Genomic DNA, 11720 nt, shown 5'->3' with positions numbered 1-11720 from the left:
TGGTCACCACTGATGAATTTCTGTTTCTGAGGACCTCACAAAAGAATGCTGGCAAACTGAAACAATTCTTTAAAATAAGCTTTTGAACCATGCTCAGGGGGAAGGCCACACATGCTAGAGCATTTGGGCTGCACAAATTGGCTTTTATTGGGGAGGAATAAAGAAGAGCACAAAGTTTGGTGGGAAGGGAAGGAGGGTGGGCCCTGGAAGAAGTGGAGATAGAAGGTGAAAATTATCACAACACATTGTACGAGAATCTCAAAACCAATAAAAATTTTAAAATGACTTTTTATAAGTTTCTTTGACATTAAAGATGTTTTTGGCTCTGTCTAAGGTTTATATGCGGATTGCCTTTAATTTTTAAAATCATGTTACTCCCAACCCCTATCCTGTGTCAAGCTTTCTGAGGCTAAAGTGTGTAGCTTTTCTTGTTGTTGGTTTCAGAACTGAAGCGGAGTAGTGGAACTTATACAGATGCCATTAAAAAAAAGGGCACCAGCCAGTGTCTAGCTTGAAGTGATACAATGCACAACCTCCCTGTGGAAATGCCCCTCATGTTTGCTTTGTTAGGCTAGGATGAACATCTTTGTCACGGGGACGCAAATCAAATCAAAGATTTGCCATTTGCTAAAACGTCAAAACCTAAATCCCCCGCAGTTCTCCCCCTTCCTCCAATAATGTGAAACGTACAGATACTATCAGCTCCCTCATAATACTCCTGGAAGAATGAAAATAAATGACAAAAAAAAATCTGTCTCTAAAGCACTCATCCTGCTCTGACAAAATGACCCAGAAGACAGAAACATAGCTGGATATTGAGAGATATATGTGCTTTAATTTCAGAACGTTTCTTTTCTTTTTTTTTTCTGGATTTTTTTTCTTGTCATTTAAGACCAACCTGCAAAAGGGCATTTTTCCCCCTCTACGCTGGCATGTCAGTTGTAAAACTTTGAAAGTTTCCTCCAGTCACCAGAAATGCTGAGAAAAGCAGTATTACTGAGCCAGTGAGTTTGATATTTTCAAAGAACCAAATTGCCACGGAAGATAAAATGAGTGATGCAAAGCGGCTGCAGCCACTGCCGGGCGCATTACTTTTATGCTGGCCATGCCCGTTGAGATAATGATTCCAACTGGTGGATGGGTTTGGTTTTCAGGTCTAGATAAAAATCACAGAGACCGTAATTAATTAGAGGAAACAAAATATCCTTAAAGAGTTTATCTGAACGTAAGAATTGCGGAGATCTAATGTACAACGGCTTGCTGCTACTGTTTTTAGGGAGGGTGTGGCTAAAAGCATGGTCAGCTCTTGTATGTATGTGGGGTGTTTCTGCGTAGAGTAGCAGTTTGGCTTTCAGGGCCAGCATTGCTGCTAAACTAAGCCTAACCATCTGCTCAGTATTCAGCCTCACTGAGGATATTTTAACTGTCTGCACTGTAATTCCTCTGCTTGCGAAATAGGGTTGCCGATAAAATCTGGTCATTGGAGGGTTTGGAAAATATAAAGAACTCAATGCATGTGAAGTGGTTACCATATAGAATGGTCTTAAATTATCATTATTATGAAGGTATAGGCTTAGGCCAGTGCCAGAGACTTGGCTTCTAATTCCAGCCTTGACAGAGCAGCATTTAGATGCTTACGTAATATGGCGCTTTCTCAGAAAATTAGGAATAGTGCTACCTCACAATCCAGCTTTACCACTCCTGGGCATATGTCCAAAAGATGCTAAACCATACAACAAGGACATTTGTTCAACTACGTTCATAGCAGCTTTATTCACAATAGCCAAAATCTGGAAACAACCTAGATATCCCTCGACTGAAGAATGGACAAAGAAAGTGTGGTACATTTACACAATGGAATACTACTCAGCAGTCAAAAACGAGGAAATCATGAAATTTTCAGGCAAATGGGTGGAACTAGAAAAGATCATTGTGAGTGAGGTAACCCAGAAGCAGAAAGACACACATGGTACATACACACTTATAAATAGATATTAGCTATATAATATAGGAAAAACATACTAAAACCTATAGTCCTAAAGAAGCTAAACAACAAGGAGGACTGAGGGAAGATGCTTAATCCTCACTCAGAAGGGCAAACAGGACAGACATCAGAAGTGGGAGATGAAAGGGAACAGGACAGGAACCTTCCACAGAGGACCTCTGAAAGACTCTACCCAGCAGGGTATCAAAGCAGATGCTTTCCCTTCTGAACCACATTTCCTTGATTGAAAATTACAAGGATCAAGATAGCATGGAAAATATCTTCAAGTTTCATGTGTGCTTCTATAATGCAAGACATCCTTTTATGTTTTGTTAAACACAGAAGTATGTAGGGAAATCTCCATTTTATGTTATGAAAGTTAGTCCTGTTAGAGGGAAGATTAGCCCCCTGCCTTATTTGTTTCTTCTTGTCCTTGTGTATGCATATCTGTGCATGTATGTACATGTGTACATATGTTTATTTGTATATGTCTGTGTGTGCATGAAATTTATCCCTCATTCATTTTCTGTCTTACTTTTTGAGTCAGGGTTTCTCACTGAGCCTGCAGCTTGCTTGTTCAGTTAGCAAGGGGGCCCTGCCTGGGTCCTGCCTGTCTCCCGTGTCAAGGATTCCAAACTCATACCAGCTGACCTGGCATTTATATGAGTGCTAGATAAGAAACCGGATTTTATTGACCAAGCCATCTCCTTGACTTTCTTATTATTAATAATTACTCTTAGGAACAGAGTTCTTTGAACCTTGCAAATGTGAATGGTATAAAAAAATTATGAACAAACACAAAACATTGTGCTAAGCCTGAGCAACAGACTCTCATTAAATATTTAAGTGTTTAGATTAGAAAAGTGTGCAGCCTTTGATCAAGAAATTGTACTGATTATGTTTAACACATGATGCTAATGCATTAGACTGTGATTCTGTGAGGAGACCCAGTTGGAAAGGAAGTGTTTGTGTACGAGCACTCACATGTCTGTGAGTATTCCATCTACAAAAGTTTCTCTTTAGGGTCATTCTGTTTTTTTATGTTATATCAGAAAATTTAAAACTTAATAATATCATTATTCTGTCTGTGCATGACAAGCTACTTCAGTTCCAAACCAGGAAAGCTCAATGCTTCTTATAGGTTTTGTGGATTAATGTGAAGGAAATTAGTACATGTCTATATACTTTTTTTCTTCTGCATAAAGAAACTTCCAGAATGTATTCTTGCCTTACATAATTTGGCCTTTATTTCCTTGTATTTACTTTGGCAGCACATATACTAAAATTGGAACAATACAGAAAAGATTAGTGTGGTCCCTATGCAAGGATGACATGCAAATTTGTGAAGTGTTCCATAGTTTTTCAGATGGGGAGGGGGAAGGAAGAGGAGGTAAAAGAAGTAATATGGGGAGAGACAGTTGAAATTAAGGGCCATTTGAAGTGTATCTTGGAAGCCTAATACAGTAGAAACTCCCTAAAATATAAATAGATGAAGATAATCTAACAGAAATTTCCAAATAGTGGGAGAGACAGAGTCCCAACTGATTGAACCTCACTTGTCACCAAATGAAGCTTCTAGTGCCAGGACTGGGTTACATTTAATTGTGGGCCAAAGACATCTCGTGGGAAGTCCCAAAAAAGCCCAGGCTGTCATCAAGACTGTGGTTGCTCTCAGCAAACTGACCACAAGGGTCCATTACTGAAGACAACCACTACACAACTCATTAAATATGGGGAATCAGGCAAGTGCCTGCATAAAGCCTTTATCCCTCTGTTCTAGATCTTCGGTATAGGAAAGTACTCTGCACATCCCCAACAGAGAAAAATAAACACCAATTTAGCCACAAAACTTTTATCTAGAATGTTGTACCACCTGCACGATATGCTAGTACAATTCTGGCACAAGGCTTGTGATAGTAACCAAGCAATACTTGACTTTTTTTTAAGGCCCACTTCCCAAGATAGAACCTATGACACTGCTTGGTTGATCAAGAACCTGAGATTAGGTTGCCCAAGAACCTGGGGTAAAACTATTTAGTAGTGTTCTAAAATAAATAAGCAGCAATAAAATGATTCATAATGACATTCCGCTCCACTCGTTGATCAGTACCATACTCAGCCATCATCAGAGAAATTTCCTCCTGCAGCAGATGAAAGAAACTACAGAGACCCACACCAGACATCATATAGAAAATGACAAACCTTGAAACACTGAGCCTAATTGAGATGTCTCTGTCATATCCCTCCCCTCAGAGCTCAGGGAAGCCCACAGATGAAGAGGTAGAAAGTGTAAGATCCAGAGGGGATGGAGATGATCAAAGTACATACGCACTCACGTGGACTGAGGCAGCATGCACAGGGCCTGCACAGGTTTGCACCAGCTCCTCTGCAAATATATTATGGCTTCCACTTTAATGTTTTTGTTTATAGGACTCCTGAGTATTATAATGAAGGGGTCTCTGTTTCTTGTGCCTTCTCTTAGTCTCTTGTCCTTCTGTTTGTTGATTTTATCCAATTCCAATATTAGCTTTTTGTTTTGCCTCATTTTATTTTACTTTATTATTATCCCTTAGAAGCCTGTTTGATTTCTAATGATAGACAGAAAGTGAGTAGACTTGGATGCGAGGGGAGGTGGGCAGGATTTGGAAATAGTGGCAGGAGAAACGGTAGTCAGTATATATTATGTGAGAAGAAAATGTATATTAATTAAAAGGAAAAAAACTGAGAAAATAGAAGAAAGATTTAAGAAATGGTTGTGAAAAGATACATAGCAATAAGTGATTAAAAATTAAAATAATAATTATCTATTAACTTTATAATAATGAAGTAGGAAATTGAGAAAAATAATACAATTAAAAATATAAATTACGTCCCCTGCCCCCTCCAAATCCCAGACAAATTTCTGAGAAGATAAGCAGGGTTCAAATCCTAGATTTATCACTTACTCAGTTTGAAATTTGGGTCTTATCACACCTCTGTGCCTCAGTTTCTTTTAATGTAAAGAAGGATATTTGTGGTAATCACTCCACAAGGTTACCATAAAGTTAACAAGAAATAAAAGCAGAGTGCTAAGATAAATTTCTAGAACAAAGTAAGCACTTAAAGAATTTTGTGATTCACACACACACACACACACACACACACACACCAGTTTTGACTCTATATGTGGTCTATCTTTTCTCATTAGAGACTGTAAGACCAAGGTCTCATTTAACTACAAAGCATATTAAATATAATCATTACTTTTTCTTGAACAAATGTTTTGTGTGGTTTGGTTTATTTTTGAGATTGTATTTGAATTTCATCATTTTCCCTTTCCTCTCTACAATCCCTCCCATATATTTCTCTCCACTCTCCCTCAAATTCATGGTTTCTGTTTTCCTCAACTGTTTCTGTGTTTTTATATTGTTTATACAAACAATATAAGATCTTCGTGTATTTAATGATATTATCCCTCCCCAAAGCCAGTGGGGTTTTTGTATGGTGTTTGTTTTTTTCACTGTCACAAAACAACAACAAAAAAGTGGTGCAAAGCAGATACTACTTTTGGTAAAGAGGCAATGCAATCTTTACCATACAATCATTACGACTTGAGTTCAGTGATTAGGCCCATGGGAAAAACTGGATGTGGTGTTGTGCTCTTGTAATCCCACTATGTGGGAGGTGACGGCAGTGGATCTTGAACCCAGCTGCCCAAGCAGCCTTGTCTATCAATAAGCTCCAGGGCTATAAAGATCCTGTCTTAGAAAAGCAACTGGTGAGGAGCAACATCCATGGCTGACCTGTACCCACACAGAAAAGTGTATCCACGTGAACACGTGGTGCTCCCACTCAAAAAGAGTCTACAAAAGGAAGGCGGGAGGACCTGAGTCAGAGAGAAGCTTAAACATACCACACTCCTGGCTTTGTAGCACTTATACAGGACAGTGAGCCTATGAGTGTAGCTGGAAAGAAAGAAGTGAATAAATCTTCCTCTCCACCATCCTGTCACCCAACAAAAGAAGCACATACGTAAAACTAAAACACCGAAGTAACGAGACTTCGGACCTCCAGATCTGTATGGTAAAATTTTGTGTTATTTTAAGATACAAAATTTCTGGCTATTTGTTACAGCAGCAAAACAAAACGAATACAACATGGTAGCACTTTGTTCATTTGTTTAGAAAGGGACATTTTCGATGTTCTCTAAGTACTACAAAGAAAAGAATGTTATGATCAATAATTAAATTTTGTGGGCTATTTAGTATCTCAGAAGATTTTGTTCTTACAATTACAACCTCTTCATCTTCTTTAGGGAAGTTTTATGATGCTATTAATTTTTTTGGATGACAGGATATGTCCAAAAGTCTTCTTCCTCCTGGAATAAGACAGTCTCAAATGCCCCCATTTTATGGACTTTTTATGGTTTAAAATGTCCCAGTTTCCCCATAATACTGAAGTAAAAATTTAAATCTCCAAGAAATAATATATTTTACTTGTCTCCAGAGATGGGTTCATACTCTAAAGAATTCCATAGTGTTTGGAAGGAATAATGGTCCATGAAGTATAGGAATTGCTTTCAAACAGACCCTGCCTTTTGGGGTTACTCTCAAGACTCACGCCTTCCTGTGTGCCTAAATATAGGGAAGCATCATTGATCAGCAGTACAGTAGAGGGCTTCTAGTTGTGGTACCCACAAAGCCCAGCCTTTTCTTTTGCAGTGAGCAGTAAGTTCAAAGATATTGTGGCCCAGTTACCATTCGTATCCAGGAAGCAGGCTGCCCAGATCGGCAGAGAGTTTTAAATCAGAGCATGTCATTAAAAATTATGGGTAAGCTTTCTAGTCATGACAAAGCCATATGTAAAAGCGTATGCACCAAAGCTATTGAGATAGAAATACTCGCTCTACACATATATCAAGATTCCACATTTTCTTCTACTTTAAAAATCTCCCAAGACTCTTCTGTTACATCACTGGTCTCATTTCATACATGTAAGCATGAATATATCTTTGCAAGCCCAACATGGGCCTCATCGGCGTTGGACTCCATAGAGCAGAACTAACTTCAGTTACAGAAAATCTAGGAAGAAATCCTTGACAAAAATGTGGTTTATCTTACTTCTAATGGGATACTTAGAAATTGAAAGAGCACAGTGAAGGAAGTTATATAGAGATGTGTTTGGATGGAATATATGAGATAATTTTCTGAGAGGCTATGAACAAAGGTAAAAAGATAAATGGTGGCATCTATTGAAAAAAAGTAAAAAATGTTTACCTGTCTGGAATTAAGTATATTAAAGAGAATGAATCAAGTGTTGGTCATGCATAGGTTGAGATCAAATTAACAAGAATATCCCGCACAGTGTCAGAGTAGAAACAGTTCAGTTTTAGCTGAGATGGTAAGAGCTCAATCCAATTCTCTTTTTCCTGAGGCTTGTTATTCTCTAGTCCCAAGATGGACCCTCTAATTTATTTGTTTTGCTAGAGGCTGTTGACGAATTTATACAAAAATATAATCCTTGTGTAATTGTGAGCTACGAGCTATGGGAATTTGGAATGAGAGACAACCATATAAAACCTGTAATTAGGGCTAGAGATGTCCCCAGAGGTGGAGACTCAATAACTGGACTTAGTAAAACTTAAAGTAGCCTGGAGATCCTTTTCATGAAACAAAGGAGAGTGTTTCCATGATGGGAGAACCCTCTTGCGCAAATTAGTTTTCACGCTGTTTCCAGTGGCCAGTAGCAAGCGTGCACATAGAATGAAAGCCTTTGACGGCATCCATGGTTCTGATTTATTTTTGAGGTCTTTTCATAGAATGATTCCTGCCCATGTTCCATGTTAAATGTAACACTTGAGGAAGGCTGACAATGTGGAAACAATTTTACCTCATTTTCTTAAAGGAGAATGTTCTCTCTAAAGACCAGATGACTGGCTATTGGGAGTATGAAGACAATCCTGTATTAAATGACAGGAAGTGGCAGATTAGTCATAAAGGAGCCGTTGCCCCACTCATAAAATCAGCCACTTTTGTAATTTTGCCAATCCAAGATGCATAACAAGCACCCCAATGGCTATCTTCTCGGTCGTATTCTACATTACTTTTATAGCCCAAACTTATTCGAAAAAAAAAAAAAAAGAGACCAAATGGGAGAGTCCCTGTACCATCCAACAAGCTAGATAGCTGCTCTCTCTTTTTAAATAGTTGGAAAATTCTGGATGTAAATTCATTTGAAATTAGCATAATTTGCTATGTTTTTATTTTTAATATGCAGGAAATAGTATACCAGGCTCCATTATGAGTTACAGAATGATTTCATTAGCATAATTGAAACAGATGCTATTTCTTATGATAATAGGTAGACGTGCAAAAAGATATTAAGCTACTGTCTCTGAATTTTTTTTTCATTCTGCAATGTGTTTTTAGGCAAACAACTTTAACAATGATGTCCAGGAGCATACAGTCAACAGGATAATAAAACAAATTAAAAATTTCCAGCCAAGTTAGACTTCCCCTGGGAAGCACCAGGTTAGAAAATTAGTCTTTTTTTGTTGTTGGCAAATTAACAAGATATAATAGGAATAAATTGTTTCCTTGAATATATTAGCACAATGGCTATAGGCCTATGAATAACTAGACTTTGTTTCAGTGCTATAAAATAAGCCCCCAGTGCTAGAGCTCTAAAGTGGGTTTGATTTCACAGTTGGGAGTATATGTATGCAAATATGAGTAAATACCCTGGGGATAGTAACCAAGTCTGCACATGGCTTTAATTTACGTCATTCAATTTTATTGCTAGATTATTACATGATTCATCTTTTTTAAACTTTTATTAATTACACTTTGTATCCCCCCATAAACCCATCCCTCATCCCCTCCTAATTCCACCTTCCCTCCCCCTTTTCATGCATGTCCCTCCCCAAGTCCACTGATAGGGGAGTCCCCCTCTCCTTCCTTCTGATCTTAGTCTATCAGATCTCATCAGGAGTGGCTGCATTGTCATCTTCTGTGGCCTGGTAGGGCTGCTCCCCCCTCAGGGGGAGGTGATCAAAGAGCAGGCCAATCAGTTTAGGTCAGAGGTGGTCCCTCTTCCCATTACTATGGAACCCACTTGGACACTAAACTGCCATGGGCTACATCTGTGCAGGGGTTCTAGGTTATCTCCATGCATGGTACTTGGTTGGAGTATGAGTCTCAGGAAAGACCCCTGTGCTTAAAATTTTTGGTTCTGTCACTCTCCTAGTGGAGCTCCTGTCCTCTCCAGATCTTACTATTTCCCATTTCTTTCATAAGATTCCATGCACTCTGCCCAACAGTTGGCCCTCAGGCTCAGCATCTGCTTTGATAGTCTGCAGGGCAGAGCCTTTCAGAGGCCCTCTGTGGGAGGCTCCTAACTTGTTTCCTGTTTTCTTCTTCTTCTGATGTCCATCCTCTTTGCCTTTCAGGATGGGATTGAGTATTTTAGTCAGGGTCCTCTCTCTTGATTAGTTTCTTTAGGTGTACAGATTTTAGTAGGTTTATCCTATATTGTATGTCTATATGAATGAGTATATACCATGTGTGTCTTTCTGCTTCTGGGACAGCTCACTCAGGATGATCCTTTCCAGTTCCCACCATTTACCGGCAAATTCCATGATTTCCTTGTATTTCATTGCTGAGTAATATTCCACTGATGAGATCTGATAGACTAGGATCAGATGGAAGGAGAGGAATACAAAGTTAATAAACGGTAATTTATATAAAAAATAAAATTAAAAAATGAGCCTCATAGTTTCATATATTTGAATGTTTATTCACCAGGGAGTGGTGTTATTTAAAAAGTATTAGGAAGTGTGGCCTTGTTGGAGGAAGTGTGTCACTGGGTGTGGATTTTGAGATTTCAAAAGCCCATGTTAGGCCTAGAGTCTCTGTCTCTCTCTCTCTTTGTCTCTTTCTTTCTTTTCTGATGGACCAGGTTTTTTTTTTTTTTCATGCACTTATTGTTTTGTTTTCTTATTTTTGTCTTATTTTCTTTTTTTATTTTGTTGGTTTGTTTTGATATTTTGTGGGGAGAGTTTTTATTCTAATTTTTTCCAGTCATTTTTATTTTTTGAGAGAGAAGAAGAATGTGATTCTGTGTATGTGGGAGGTTTATCCAAAAAAGTTGGGGGATGGAAAGAATATGATCAAAATATATTGTATGAAAAAGTTTTTAAGTTAAAATTGAAAATAATTATTATCTCAAAAAAAGAAAAGTAAATAAAATAAAACTTTTTAAAAAACTGAAAAAAAGAAAACAACAATAATTTTGACATAGTATTTAATTGCAGTACATAAAATTACCGACTTTATTTCAATGATCCAAAAACAAACAACCCTATACAAAAGCACAAAACAGTAAAAAAGTTCACAAATAAATGCACACAAATGGCTTATAAACTCACTAACAAAGTGTTCAACATGAAAAGCTCCTGGGAAAGGGTAATTTCACCAATAGGGCCAGTTCAGGCTGTTGCTTTCATCCAGGAGGTCAAGAGCATGGGTTTCACTGATTTCAGAGAGCAAAGCACATTTAAGGAAGGTGAGATGAGCCTTAACGATGGAATTCTTGCAGATGACAAAAAACAGTAATTTCTTCAAGCGCTGAATCATTGAGGCGAAGCAATGAGACTTACCTTGGAAGTTAGCAATGGTCAGTCTATCATGGCTATTCATTAGATTTGTGGCCCCAATTACGCTTTAAAACTTCTAATTCTTCATCTGCCTACAAAATTTGAAATAATACCTTTTTTCAGCATTGTTTTGACATATATCGAATATGTATATGTACATGTGTATACCACATATAATATATATGGCTGACATATTTTACCCAGAATAGTAATTATTTTAAAGTATTAACCAAATTGTAAGTATAAATAAGTGAATTAAAGCATTAGATTCTTTGAGTTTACTAGCTTGCTCTGTTTGAAGTTGCTTTTCAGGAAATGAATGAGATATAAAGCACTATGTATGTCTATATACATACACATTGCTCCATTATATTGACATATAAAGAAGTATATATGTGAAAGAGAAAGACAATGAAATGATTCATTTATAAAAATAATAAAAGCTGAATAGTAGATTCAGACTCACAAATGCCTAAAGATAAATTTGAATGTTTCAATATTAGCCATGACAAAAGCCATTATTCACATAAGTTGAAGAAATATGTGCATTTTCATAGATTAGTCTGCGCACTCCTAACCCAAAAATCTAAAATGCTCTAAGATCTGAAACTTTGTACATGTTACTGTTGCACTAGCTAGATTTATATCAATTTGACACAATCTAGAGTCGCCAGAGAGGAGGGAGCTTCAGTTGAAAAAACATCGCCATAAGATCCAGATGTAAGGCATTTTTTCTTAATTAGTGATTGATGGGGCAAGGACCAGCCCATTGTGGGTGGTGCCATCCCTTGGCTGGTGGTCCTGATTTGTTTCCTGTGCCAGAGAGTTAATGGTATCTTTTAATGTGCAAACAATTCTTTTTTTTTTAACTTTTAACTGATTCTATTTGAATTTTACATCATGCACCCCAGGCCCATTCATCTCCCTGTCCCCTCATATCTGCCCTTTGCTCTTTTAACCTCCTCCTCCACACACTCACAACCCCCCACACACATACAGAGAGAGAGAGAGCGAGAGAGAGAGAGAGAGAGAGAGAGAGAGAGAGAATAGAAAAAAGCATTTCATCACAGAAGCGATAGTATGTCACAGTCTGTCTCAAAGCAT

At 37.8% G+C, this 11720-nt stretch overlaps 1 non-coding gene across 1 annotated transcript; it reads left to right on the top strand.

Annotated features, from left to right (window-relative positions):
• Positions 1-3239: 3239 nt before the first annotated feature.
• LOC132651084 (U6 spliceosomal RNA) lies at positions 3240-3346 on the top strand. The gene has a single exon (XR_009588984.1). It is a non-coding gene; the product is annotated as a U6 spliceosomal RNA (small nuclear RNA).
• Positions 3347-11720: the final 8374 nt, after the last annotated feature.

Source organism: Meriones unguiculatus, chromosome 1, assembly GCF_030254825.1.
Source record: "Meriones unguiculatus strain TT.TT164.6M chromosome 1, Bangor_MerUng_6.1, whole genome shotgun sequence".
NCBI classification, from domain to species: Eukaryota; Metazoa; Chordata; class Mammalia; order Rodentia; family Muridae; genus Meriones; species Meriones unguiculatus.
The sequence above is the reverse complement of the archived record's forward strand: the minus strand, read 5'-3'. Positions and strand labels throughout refer to the sequence as shown.